Below are 14,064 nucleotides of genomic sequence, written 5' to 3' on the forward strand. Positions count from 1 at the left end.
CCAAATAAACTGTCAGGAAACAAACAAAAAAGATTGAGAGGGTACTTGAGGGTTACCGTAAATATTCAACATGATTACCTTTGCACCTTGTTATGAAAAGAAGTTAATCTTGTCAATTTGCTGTTTTCTTGTTTAACCTGAGGGGTAACTGAAGGGTCAAAGGATTTATGAGCTTGTTTTACAGAAGAAGGAGAATGCCTTCAAGGAAGTTACCACCACCAGATAACCAGCCCCCAGCTGCCATTGATGTCCAGAAGTCAGATTGCCCAGGGGTTCATCAGGAGTGACCCCTTTGTTTCTCTGAAACGCCACCTCCCAAGCCCCTTAACTCTATAAAACCTTCTGCTTTCTTCTCTTGTTAAGGCAGATTTGAGAGAACCTATCCTTCTACCTTCTCATTTTGGCCAATTCGAATAAACTTTTCTCCATCTCCAAGCACTGATGTCTCAGTGATTGGCTTACTGCGCATCAGGCACACAAACTTGAGATTAAGAGGGTCACTATTAATTTTGATGAGCCACCAGGAGTCTCATGCCTGTGGCTGGGTGGCCTCGGTTAGGGGTTGAGTGATCAGTGGCCCCCAGCAGCTGCCCGGGCTTCTTTGCCCAGGGGCCCTGCCCTGCTGCTCCCTCCTTCCCGCTGATGTTGCACCCTCAGAGAAATGCTTGGAGTGGAGAAATGCGTTGGAGTTGGGTCTACTTTTGGTTTTGCATTTGTCAGAGGTCAGATTTTTTCTTTGTGTGGGTACATTTGTCTTGGGTGTAAGTCAGCTATGGGAACACTAAATTGACCCCCACCTCTAGCCCCCTTGGTGACATTCTCAAAAATGGGCGACTTGTAGCTATGAGCCCATGAAAAGGAAAAAGGTGACATTCTTTTATAACATCACATGGCCACAATATTCTTCAGACTCTGGAGAAAATGGCCAGATGTTGGATCCTTAAATTGGAAAAACTTCTAAATTAGAAAAATTTTTAGAGTGCTCTCATCATAATTGTTTTATTGGTACCTATGAAAAGGCCAAATTCAAAAGGAAATACAAAAAATATAATGACTAGTCTTCAGACTCTGACTCAGGCTACAATTAAATTGAAAGATATGTAAAAGTATAAGTGTTGATAAGATTATAAAGGTTGGAATGTTTGAGCTAATTTTGTATAAAGAGGTTCTATCCACTTTGCATGAGTGTGTTTTGAAAATAGATATTATGTCTGGGTGGGAATGCCTCCTCTACCTGATGTTATAAGACTTGTTGATGTAGTCCTAATGAAAGCTGTGATCAGAGGTATAAGAGTTGATGGAATTAAGTGACTACAGCTCTTTTGCATGACTGTATTATAAATTGCATTGTGGGGATAGACGTGTCTCACTGGGGGAAACATTCCCCCAGTATTGATATTGTAAAACAGCATGTAATTCTGCCCTTCAGACAATATTAATTAAACGTGCTAAAGGAAGTCAGTGGGGTTGCCTGAGCCCATACAGCGTGAGATATTTTTCTACCTCCAGATGGTATAGCCAAAATTAAGAGGTCTATTTAAGTGGCCAGGCCGGTGGTGCAAGTGGTTAAGCGTGTGCACTCCTTTGCGGCGGCCCGGGGTTTGCTGTTTCGGATCCCGGCCACTCACCGACACACTGCTTGGCAAGCCATGCTGTGGCAGCGTCCATATAAAATGGAAGAGGATGGGCATGGATGTTAGCCCAGGGCCAGTCTTCCTCAGCAAAACAAAGAGGAGGATTGGCAGATGTTAGCTCAGGGCCGATCTTCCTCACAAAAAAAACAACAACAACTCTATTTAACTGTTTAAAGTGAAAGATCTTTGGCAAATGAAAGCTTTTTCAAGTTTGGTTGTTTGATTGAAATAGGCGTGTCCTCATTTTCAGAGAGATTCATGGAAAAGACTCTGACACTTACTCTAGAATACAAGTTTCTGATGAACTTCCAGATCATAAAACTGAATTGGGTGAGAAATTACAGAACTCTGATGGAGAAACTGATGACTTCATGAAACTGCTAACAAAAGATAGAGTTGTGGGACTAACTGAACTGACGAGGATGATTATAATTTTTATGACTTTTCATTTGAAATATTGCTGATTTTTTAATGTTTTGTTTTTTCAGATTTAACAAAACCTTTTTCTCTTTTCTCTTAAGCTTAGTATGGCTTATAGCAGTTTGCAAATTATATCTTTGTAAGCAGAATTGAAACATTTATCTTTTTCTCCCTACCTGATCCCTCCCGAATTTAGAAATTCTTAGTGAGTGAAAATACTTATTCTCGTGGCAATATAGTTATTTGCATAAGCTCAATAAGAATCTCTTCTCCTTGTAATGGGACACAATTGGAAATACTGGTAATATTATCAAGTTTTGACTGTAATGTCATATTTGAGAGAAACATGCATAGACTCAGATATGACCAGATGGCTAAGGGAGAAAGATTGACTTTATGGAATAAAGCCACTTGGAAATACTGGCCTGGTGCCTTGCTTACAGGGTTCCCAGCAACCTTACCAGGTGAGTAAAGGTCACTTCCCTGGCAGGTGCAATGAACTTCAGGATATTTTGGGGAATCTCAAGAGAAGAGAGGAATTCACTCAAATCTGTAGGTTTTGCAGAGGGAGTCTAATTACAAGCCTTTGCCTTGGCTTTCCTGGTCTTGAGAGGCCTTTAAAGTTCAATATGAGATTCCTTATAAAAAGTTGCAGCAAAGTAGATTCAAAAGAATCTATATGATCAGTTGCTATTCTTGCTGCACTTATGTAAATAATTGGGCCAAGCCAACCAATTAGTCTCAATTTGGCTATCTTTGGTAAAAAAATAAAAATAAAAAAGAGGGTGATTTTAAAGAGAAAAATTATGTTTCAGTAGAAACTGTAATACTCACTTGTGGATATTAGATTCTAGTTCTGTAAATTGTCTTTGAGGTTTTTGTTTTCTATCTGTAACTGGCTATTATGCTTCCTTGTTGACTTTGACTCCCAAGCCTGGAAAGACGATTGGATTATTAGAATTTCTCAGATGTTGGCAAAGGTGAGTAATCTTTCTAGAGGTTGGATATGTCCTCTCAAACCTTATTCAGTGCATGACCATGAGGACCCCTTGATAATTCCAGTTTATATTGTCTAGACTGGTTTTCAGGACTGTTCTCTTGGATTCTCCAAGGGATTAGATCTATTCTTCTGGGACTATTAAAATTTGGGTTGTCTATACTTCTTATCATTCTGACTGGGTTTGATGATAAAATCTGCTTTTAGATGTTGTACTAAACTTTTAGATGTTGTTAAGCAAGGTGCAAAAATTGTAACAATGAAAAATATAATCCAATACCTAAATATTTTCAATCTAAGGTTGAAAATTTTCATTCCTCAGTTCCCCGGTCTTCACCCCCTTTCAGCAGGAAGTAGCCAGAATGATTGACACCCCCCTTCCTACCAGACTGAGGAAAGGAAAAAAGACAGTGGGGATTGAAGCCAGGTACCTGAGGGTGACTGTAAATACTCAGTAAGATTACCTTTCCACCTTGTTATGAAAAGAAGTTAATCTTCTCAATTTTCTGTTTCCTTGTTTAACCTGAGGGGGGGACTCAAGGGTCACAAGGATTTATGAGCTTGTTTTACAGAAGAAAGAGAATGCCTTCAAGGAAGTTATGATCACCAGATAACCAGCCCTCAGATGCCCAGAAGTCGGATTGTCCAAGGGTTTATTGGGAGTGAAACATGGATTTCCCTTTTGTTTCTCTGAAACTCCTCCTGCCAAGCCCCTTAGCTCTACAAAAGCCCCTGCTTTCTTCTCTTGTTAAGGTGAATTTGAGAGAACCTATCCTCCCCGCCTTCTCATTTTGGCTAATTTGAATAAAGCTTTACCCATCTTCAAGCACCAGTGTCTCAGTGATTGGCTTACTGCACATCTGGGACACGTGAGATTAAGAAGTTTGGTATCAGAGCGACTAAAATGTGTTTAATAGACATGTCAACTGATTGAATGTCTGGGCTTAATTTGCATTTCTTGTTTGATTTTTGCTATTTTCTTTTTGCTTTTTTTGCTGTTATTGAGATATAATTGACCTACAGCGTTGTATAAGTTTATGGTGTACAGCATAAGGATTCCACTTACATATACATGAAATGATTACCACGATAAGCTTAGTTAACATCCATCATCTCATATAGATACCAAAAAAAGAAAAACTGTTTTTCCTCATGATGAGAACTCTTAGGATCTACTTACTCTCTTAGCAACCTTCAAATATACCATGCAGCATGTTCACTATAGTCATCCTGTTGTACATTACATCCCCAGGACTTATCTCTCTCTTTTTTTTTTTTATAATTTTATTTATTTATTTTTTCCCCCAAAGCCCTAGTAGATAGTTGTATGTCATAGTTGCACATCCTTCTAGTTGCTGTATGTGGGACGTGGCCTCAGCATGGCCGGAGAAGCGGTACCTTGGTGCGTGCCCAGGATCCGAACCCCAGGCCGCCAGCAGCAGAGCATGCACACTTAACTGCTAAGCCACCGGGCCGGCCCAGGACTTATCTATCTTATCACTGGAATTGACCACCTCCATCCGCTTCCCCCACCCCCCTGTCTGGACCTAATTGGGATTTTGATTCCAAAGAATACAATGCCAAGGAGAGAGGGGTTAGGAAAAACCAGCCCTGTTGGTACTCAATTTGGACTTGCAGCCTCCAGAACCGTGAGGAAATAAGTTTCCATTGTTTAACCCACCCAGCCTGTGGTATTATGTTATGGCTGCCGTAGCAAACTAATACAAATGGCAAAATGAAAGAAAGAAAGGGGAATCATGAACATGGGTGGGGGCAGGAGGCTGGGCCTAGCACTGCGGGCTGAAGGAGATGACAGTGCCTCGTGTGGAATGGGGCTGGCTTGAGATTCGGCAAAATACCACAGGACACAGAGTCCCTCAGCCCCCAGGAGACCTGTGGGACCCACTGAGGGCAGGATCTTAGGGCAGAGCAAGCTCTGCTGAGAGTCCTCTCATCTAGATCCCAGAGTAGTGAGTGACTGCCTCATGCCTCAGTTTCCTCCTCTATAAATCAGGGACCATGGGGCCAGCCCAGTGGCATGGTGGTTGAGTTTATGCACTCTGCTTCAGCGGCCCAGGGTTCACAGGTTTGGATCCCCAGCTCAGACCTACACGCTGCTCATCAAGCCGTGCTGTGGTGGCATCCCACATAAAAAATAGAGGAAGATTGGCACAGATGTTATCTCAGGGCCAATCTTCCTCACCAAAAAACAAAACAAAACAAAAACCACACAGAATAAACAAACAGGGCTCACGTGGTATCCACCTCACAAGGCTAATGTGAGAATTAAAGGATTCAATGTGAATGGGCCACCATTTGAATGGCGCTTAGTGCATAATCTCTCCCTAAATGTGTATGATAAATTTCTCCACTTCCTGGAGAGGACGGAGGATGACAGGAAGCTCAAGATTTAGGAAGACCACCACCCGAAAACTGACCAGAAACAAGACCCTCTCACAATTGTCAGACACAAGGGCACTGTCTTGGTTGGAGTTCATGTTCTTGACGAAGATCACAGTGGAGCCCCTGGTGTATGCCAGGCCTTGGGGTCAGCCTGGGGAAGGAGCAGTGGACTGAAGAGATGTCGATAATAACAGCGTGATGGTGTCTCAGTTACCTCCTGCTGTGTAACAATACACCCCACACTTAGTGCTAACAAACAACCACTTTGTTGTTTCCCAGTGAGTCACAGACAAATGGTTAGTGAACTTGGGAATGGAGAAGGCTTTGAGCCAGGGCTCCCAGGCTCATTTGCTAAAAGCCACTGACTTACAGTCAAGTCTTCCTGAGAAAATAGTTCAATTCTTATCACCTCGGTCCCGGGCACTTCCAGGGGAGACTGCAGGTGGGCTGGGCTCCAGACCTGATTGTCTCTGCCAAAAAGGGGGGTGATGTCAGGTGCCAGAGGGAAGCACGTTCCTCAGGGCAGGGTTGGTGTTGGCAGCTCTGAGGTGGGAGGAGCCTGGTCTCTCAGGGCAGCTAAGTCAGGCCCTGGGGCAGGAAAGAGGAGGGAGATCAGGACAGAACGGGTCTACGAGGCTGTGCTGGTGGGAGAGGGGCAGAGGCCAGCCCAGGCTCCATGGACGCTGAGAGCAATGAAGCTTTGGAGTCAACAGTCCTGAGTTCGAATCCTGTCCCTGCACCTTCCTTGAGGCTCCAAGAAGCCATTTGCAGGTCCTGCCTTCCATCTCTGTGTAATAAAGAGGAAGACTCCATTTTTGATGCTAGACACTGACAGCTTCAGTCCCTCACCTCCCATTTCTGCTCCACATGGGCAGACCTGTAAGAGATCCCACACGCTCCCTCCCCTGGCACCAGCAGGAAGTTCCGACCACATAAACCCACCCCACATCCAGAAACTCTCTGATTCGAGTCTTAGCGCAATGGCAGGCCAGACCACCCACCTCCCTTCACTTGGACCTCCATCTAGACCCATCAGGGCTCCTTGGGGAGTCCTGTTGCTCTTCCCTGCGTGTAGATCAAGTTTATCACACGTGGTGATGCCTGTGTGTCATCCACCCCACATCAATATAAATCCCAGGCAGGGGCCGCCCAGCCTCCAACAGGAGACGCTAGACACCCAAATAAAAAGTTCCCACGACCAGCTGCCTCTTCATCCCCCATCCCAGCCCTGCCCACTCTGGTTGTCACCGTCCAGGGACAAGTTGGCCATCTGTACTGGTCTTAGAGCTCTATGAGGACAAGGACCAGGGTTGCCATGGCCACCACCATGTGCCCACTTGTTGGGGACTCTGTCTCTTCCCCCACAGAAGATGCTCAGAGTCTCATGGGAAATCAGAGTATCCCCCACCCCCACTGGTCATATTCTCTCCCCCTGTCAAGAGGCCCCACTGCAGGTCACAGACATGGTCTGGACTGGCTCCCTTACTCCTGAGAAAATACTCCTTCCTCCATCAGTCCCTGGCCAGCCCCTCCGGAAGGAGCAGGAAGGCCCTGACCTCATCATCACCGCTGGAGAGGCCCCAAGTACCCTGTTCCCACAGCCTCTGCATGGTGTCAGCAGATCTGTGCTTCTGGAATGTGAGACAAAGAAGGAAATTAGCGTTTCCTCCTGTCACCGGCTTCCCCACTGCCTTCCTCATCTGTTCCAGGCTGAACCTCCCTCTTGGCAGCATGAGGTGTCAGAAGGTCTTCCCAGGCAAAAAAGCAGGAATTCAATGGAGTATCAGGGTGGAGTATCAGCCAAGCAGGGAAAGAGTCAGGATTCAGGGCGCTGTCACCAAGGAGGGGCTGGGACTCCCAGGGATGGAGGGCCTGCCTGCACATGCTGCCTGGGGAGGTCCCCAGTCAGGCTTCAGGTTCCAGGCCTGATCCCTGCTACCTGCACCAGGGCATTAGGAGACCACTACCAGGACAAGCATGCCACATCCCTCTTTACATTTAGAAGGAGGAGCTGACAAGTTCTCTGGCAGGGCTGTGAGACAGAGCAATGGGCTTGCTCTGCCCACTGCGATCTGAGCCAATTAATCACAGCGAGTTAGAGATCGAGAAATGAAGTTTAATTAGATTAGCTGGCAAATCAGAAGACAGGTGACTAATGTCTCAAAGACCCATCTTCAAAGGTTACAGAATCTCAAGGCAGTTATGTAGGGAAAATGGGCAGTGAGGAGGGGGTCCAGAGATGTTGGTCTCCAGGTGTGATGGGCTCCAGGCATCACATTTTTCCATTCTTCTGTCAGCTGTGATGGATACCTTGTAGGTGTGTTCCCGCCTGTGGTCAGCCTGTTCCTGGAGAGAAACTAACAGAACAAAGTTTTAATTGATCAAGCTATCGGGGAGTACATACGTAAGCAGAGGCCATAAATCAGGAGAGCATGTGAATTTTTTGGAATATGTGCAGAGCAGTGAGGAGTCACACAGAGGATGGGCTGGGGCCATTTAGTGTAACAAGATGGCCTCACTTACGCTCACTTACAGCTGGACGTGCTCCTCGCTGGGACTCCAGATGTGCCCCAGTACAACACTGCTGATCTGGGAAACTGTACGATGTTTAATTAAAAGAATTGGAATCTACCCAGCAAAAACGCAGAGCTGTACCCAAGTACATGAGTCATCCCACCTTCCCATGTAGATGGGGCAACCACAATTAGATACCACGTGAGGTGGAGGATGCACGATGTCGGGCGCTGGGGTGACTGGGTGTCCCGTCCTTGGGCACATGTCTTGGAAGGGGCCACATTATGCATGAGTTCAGATCTTCCCCACGATCTCTATAACCTGAACTCAACCCCAGGTCTGTGCAAAGAGAGACTCCATCTCCCTCCTCTCAGAGGAGCATAAGGAGATACAATCGGGAGGCCACAGTGATGCAGGAAAACACAGGGAGATGGTGACCTTGGAGATTTTGCCCCAAATCCTCTCGATCCTGTAGGTAACCTTGGGACTTACCATCCTAAGTTCCATGACTGGAGTTTTAGCACATTTCCCTCACAGTCCAGGGGCATATTATGTTTTATGAAAGAATATACTGCTGATACAGATGGTTGGCAGGTCCTCAATAATTTTAAAGGAGAGAAAATTCAGGGAGTTATACTCATAAAAATTGCATCTGGCCAGAAAATGACTGGCAGGAGTAGTGTGGTCCTTGTCCCCTCGGAAGGGGAGGAACCAGCAGGTTCCTGTGGGGAAGCTGTGGAGGGGATGGCAGGGAGTGACGTAGACACACCAGATACAGAGCAAGAGAAATGGAGACACGGGCTGATGGTCAAAAGACTCACCACCAGTGAGATCTATAGGGACTCAACAGCCTGGGAATCAGTAAACCAGGACTAATGCCACTAGAGGGAAGTAGTGCCAACTGGACAGGAAAGAGGAGCCAAAGAACAGTCAGGCATCTAGGACTCAGTCTAACAGCTGGATTGCAGTGTTACTCACTGCGGGAGAGAGGAGGTCATCACAGAGAACATCCTGCCTTTGGAGTGAAGATACAGGAGACTACAGGGCATGTTGAAGACTGAAGTTCAGGTGATAGGACAGACTTGGACAAGTTAATCATGACTGTTTACATCACCAATGGGTTACATAATAATACTTTCTTGGCCATAACAGGAAAATAGAAGATCGAATATTTTACTTTATTCTTATAGCATGAACAACTATTTGGACAATATCAAGTGACTTTTTTAATGAAACAAAACTGTTCTTCCAGAAGAACTAAATAAATGGGAAGACTTCCCATGGAGATGGATTAGAAAATTTATTATTGTCTAGATGGCAGTACTCTCCCAAATAGATCTAAAGATTCACGTAATCCTCATAAAAGCCCAACCACTCTTTTTGCAGAAATTGACAACCAAAACCTAAAATTCATGATAGGCTAGGGATCCAGAAGAGCCAACACAATCTTGACGAAGAAGAAAATAGTTGGAGGACTCACACCTCCTGGTTTCCACACTTATGACTAAGCTACAATAATCAGAACAGTGTGGCACTGGCATAAGGATAGATATATATTTCCACGGAATATAACTGAGACTGCATGAATGAACTCTTACTTTTATGGTCAATTGATGGTCAAGGTGCCAAGACAATTCAATAGAGGAAAGAATAGTGTTTTCTACAACTGGATATCCACATGCAAAGCAATGATGTGGACTTGTACCTCCCAACATGTTAAAAATTAATTCAAGGGGCCGGCCCGGTGGCGCAAGCGGTTAAGTGCGCGCGCTCCGCTGCGGCGGCCCGGGGTTCGCTGGTTCGGATCCGGGCGCGCACTGACGCACTGCTTGGCAAGCCATGCTGTGGCGGCGTCCCATATAAAGTGGAGGAAGATGGGCACGGATGTTAGCCCAGGGCCATCTTCCTCAGCAAAAAAAAAAAAAGAGGAGGATTGGCGGATGTTAGCACAGGGCTGATCTCCTCACAAAAAAAAAAAAAAAAAAATTAATTCAAAATGGATCAAAGAAATAAATGTAAGAGCTCATACTATAACACTCATAGAAGAAATAGAGGACTAAATCTTTAGAGGACTAAATCTTCATATCTAGGAGATGGGCAATGGTTCCTTAGAAGACACCAAAATCACAGAGAAATAGATAAATTGGACTTCATTAAAATTAAAAGCTTAGTACTTCAAAGAACGCCATCAAGAGACTGAGAAGTCATCAATGTGAAAGATAATATTTGCAAATCATATACGTGATGAAGGAATTGTGTCCAGAATAGAATAAAATCTCTTAGGGGTCAATAATAAAAAGCCAAAAAACCAATTAAAAAATGGACAAAGGATTTAAACATTTCCCCAAACATGACATACACAGACCCAATGAGCCCATGACAATATAATCAACATGTTTAGATGCTAGGGAAATGCAGATCAAATCCACAGTGAAATACCTCTCCACGGCCACTTTTACAGGCATATTCATAGCAAAATTATTCATAGTAGCCCCAAATGGGAAACAACCCAATGTCTATCAACTGATGAACGGGTGTTGTGTGGGTCTCAGCCTATTGATAGTGTTGCTGCAGGGCAGGAATGCCTGAGACACTCGCCTGCGCCCATATTACGTGTGGTGAGTCCCTCAGACATTTCCCTGCCTGGAGCCAACGCTGTGGCTGGACCAACGATTGTGGTTCTTATTAGGATTGCAGGACACACCTCTGCAACACCATCAGGGAACTTTGAGGAACAAGATTTATTACTCACAGATCCTAGAGGGTACCAGTCACCCTACTTAGGACAGATCCAGGCTGAGTGTTAAAGAGGAGAAAGAACAAGGCAGGACCATTGAGTCTGAGTGTCTCCTGTCCCCAAATACCCACTCCACGTCCCAGATCTAAGTCCACACCAGGCCCATCTCCCCAGGCTCATCCAGGAAGCAGAATCCAGCAGTCATCTGGTCATCGGGTCCTCTGTCAGCCGACACTGAAGAGAGAGACAGAGAGAGAGAGTGAGCAAGAGAGAGGTGGACAGAGATGGAGGGACGCACAGAACATGGCAGAGGAGTGGAAAAGAGAGACACAGAAGGGCCGCAAAGAGGCTGAGAGAAATAAAAACAAAGGGAGAGAGAAACCAGGAGAGAAAAGGGAGAGGTAGATGGAGTGGAGCATGTGACAGGGCCAGGGGGTGGCATTAGGGACAGAGCAGCATCCAGACCCTCCCGCTCCCCTGCAGCCCCCAATCCCACAGAGCAGACAGGACCTCAGCTGCGACAAACCCTGTCATCCAGGGTGTGGTCAAGCAACAACTCTGGCCTTTCAGCTTCACCAGGAAGGACTCCTGGGGTCTGAGTGACCGGGGGCAGCACTGCTCGATGCAGACCCTGAAGGTGCAGTTGCCACACTTCCGGGTCCTGCCCATGGGCACCACAGCGTTGTCATAGCGACAGTGCTGCAAGGTTTGTGGAACTTGTCCCCACAGGTCATGTGCGGCTGACACAGCATCAAGTGAGCGGCCACGGGGAGAGTGGAAGAGATGGAGCTGGTGTGGCCAGGCAGCAGGGCAGGGGCTCCCACCTTGGGGCCCTGATTGTCCCTCCTGGGCTCACCTGGGGCTCCGAGTGAGCAGAGGATGCAGAGAGCGGCCCAGACAGCTGTGGGAGAACAGAGGGATGAGGTGGGGCTGACGGGGCAGCCATGGGTCCCCCTCAGGGAGCCCAGCCTGGGGCAGGGGAAGGTCTGAGGGGGTCTGTCCTGTATGAGGCTCAGGGAAAGGCTAGGAGCAGTCTCAGGTGGAATCCAGTCACCTGTGTTTGGGTGGCTAGGGATTATGGGCCTGTGGAAGGTGTGGGGAATTGGGGTTGGATCCTCCTTACCCAGGATGCAACATCGGGGAGCCATGGCTCTGGGCGGCTGCAGTGGAGTGGAGAGAGGATCAGCGGATCTCAGCAGGTGCTTTTATTTCTCCTGAAAAGCTGATGATGTCATCAGATCCCCTGCCTGGCCTGCAGAGACACACTGGGCCCTGGGGCAGGAGCAGGTGCCCCGCCACAAACCTCTCCCCCAAATGCGTCCCTCTCACACCCAGCACGATGGCCTCATTCCCACTCTCCTGAAATCCTAACCCCTCACATCCTCCTGGGGGGGCTGTCAGCTCCCTGACCTCACACCCCCAGCCCAGGGCTCACTAAATGGCAGCTCACAGCACTGAGTTGAAAGAGACTAGTTTTTACACAATGGAAAATTCCAGGTTGAACAAGATTGAGGAACAGGGGAATGTGTGGGGAGGACGCTGAGGTGGTTCATGAATGAATAGGAAAAAGGCCCTGGAGGACCCCTGGGACCCAGAACCCCCAGGGCGCTCTCCCCATCTCCTTCTCTGTCTCTTCACTAATGGTCATTTCCTCAGGAGCACCTGTCCACTTAGCACCTCTTGTGCCCCAGGCTTTGTGTCATACACGGGGGAGGGATGGGGAGCAGGACACTCAGAAGTCACAATTTTCACTGAGTTTATGAGAGAGAGAGAGAGAATGGTAAGATAATCCATTTGAGTTTGGTTGTTGTGGTCAAGGTCATTGTCAATATTACTCGTCTGTGAAGTTTTGTAGGAGAAATTCCACCACCATCAGTAGATTCTCAAAGGCTTTAATCCTTATCGTGGGTGTTCAGAGGGAGATGGATGGAATGTCCCCTGAGAAGAGCCGTATTGGAGTCAGGATGTGGAGACAGAAGGTGAAGGATCCCCTTTCCTGAGGGACGCAGTGCGGTCAGTTCTATGGGTCCAGGTCACCTCGTGCAGTGAGGATTGGGAGGCCCCTCTCCCGGTTCCTGCAGCACGCCATCCCCCGGGGGGCACAGAGACCACCCTGGCATGGACAAGTTTCTCTCCAGGGCCTGGGAAGGGTGACCTGTTCCTCATGTCGGCAACCGTGTCCCTCTACCCGCCTCTCTGTGTTTGGAAAAATCCTACCTTCTGTGTCTCTGCTCCCCTGAGGGAGCCTCCACACTTGCTCCCCAGAATCCCCTCCACCTGGATCCCAGGCCCAGGCTCAGCTCCTCCATGACATTGTCGGGGGAAGAGGTGGAATCTCTCTCTGCCCTTTCCCTTAAGGTTCTTATGGCTGGCCAAATAATTAACAAGACAGGTTAGCAGGAGAAAATAATACCAAGTTTAATAACATGTATACATGGGAGAAAGCAGCGACGCTGCGTTTCTCAACACAATAGCAGAAATTCTCGTCTTAAATACCATGTTCAACCAAAGACAAGGAGGATGTTGGGGGTGGGGGTGTCAGTTACAGGAGATTATCACTAAAGCACTGTAAACAAGAGTAAGGTTTATTATGCAGTTTTAAGGCCTCACCTTCCACATTGATAAGCCTCTAGAAATGAGGCCATCCCCCCCTCTTCCCAAAACAGAGAGGGAGATACCTTTACAAATGGAGATTTCCCTTATAAATGTAAATGATTGTCTGGCAACTCCTTGCAGGGCCATCCAGAGAATGTGGCCAGAGAGACAGAACTTCCGATAAGATGGGCTTGTTGGTGCCTTTCCTATTGTAACATTTATCCTACATTATCTTTACAGCCATCATGATAGATCTGTTCCAGGAAGGAGCCACCATGTCAAACTCTTTAGGCAGTTAGTGGGGGAGGTCAAATGTCCCTCAGAGAAAACAATCAAGGTAAAGAGATATATTTTAGGATGGCCAAATCTTGATCTCCCACAGTCCCGCCTTTGAAACTAGAAGTTTCACAGTCCTTTTGAAACTTAAAGAAGTTTCATAGTCTAGAAGCTGAGTTGGTAGGCTGTTTCATCTCACTGAACACATTTCTTAGTCCTGATAATAGATCAGTTTAATTTAGTTCATTTTAGAAGGTGGTGATGCAGGCGGGCTCTCAAGGTTATACCTATATTATGGAAGCAAGCAATCAAGTATTTAATAGAAGCATTTCTATGTCAACAAAAGAAAAACAAGGTTAATGGTTGAGCAAATTGGAAACGAGTTTGAGTTAAGAGGACAGCCAGTTAAGAAGATTTTTAGATGTCAGCATCAAAGTATCTTTTGCAGTTTAAAATGTCTCTGATGGTGTCGTCAGGTCATCTCTTAA

General features: G+C 46.5%; 1 protein-coding gene and 1 pseudogene across 1 annotated transcript in view; one reads left to right on the forward strand and one right to left on the reverse strand.

The window, feature by feature from the left end:
* LOC131397039 (MHC class I-like protein MILL2) overlaps positions 1-3,865 on the forward strand; it is a 313,559-nt gene extending 309,694 nt beyond the window's left edge. Inside the window, exon 5 of the mRNA XM_058529661.1 lies at positions 3,399-3,865. The gene's annotated coding sequence lies outside the window, so the exon portion shown is untranslated. The remainder of the gene's footprint in view (positions 1-3,398) is intronic.
* A 7,351-nt stretch (positions 3,866-11,216) lies between these two features.
* On the reverse strand, positions 11,217-11,853 carry LOC131397046 (insulin growth factor-like family member 1; annotated as a pseudogene).
* Between the last annotated feature and the right edge of the window lie 2,211 nt (positions 11,854-14,064).

The sequence above is a fragment of the Diceros bicornis genome, chromosome 34 (genome assembly GCF_020826845.1).
Source record: "Diceros bicornis minor isolate mBicDic1 chromosome 34, mDicBic1.mat.cur, whole genome shotgun sequence".
In the NCBI taxonomy this organism is placed as follows: Eukaryota; Metazoa; Chordata; class Mammalia; order Perissodactyla; family Rhinocerotidae; genus Diceros; species Diceros bicornis.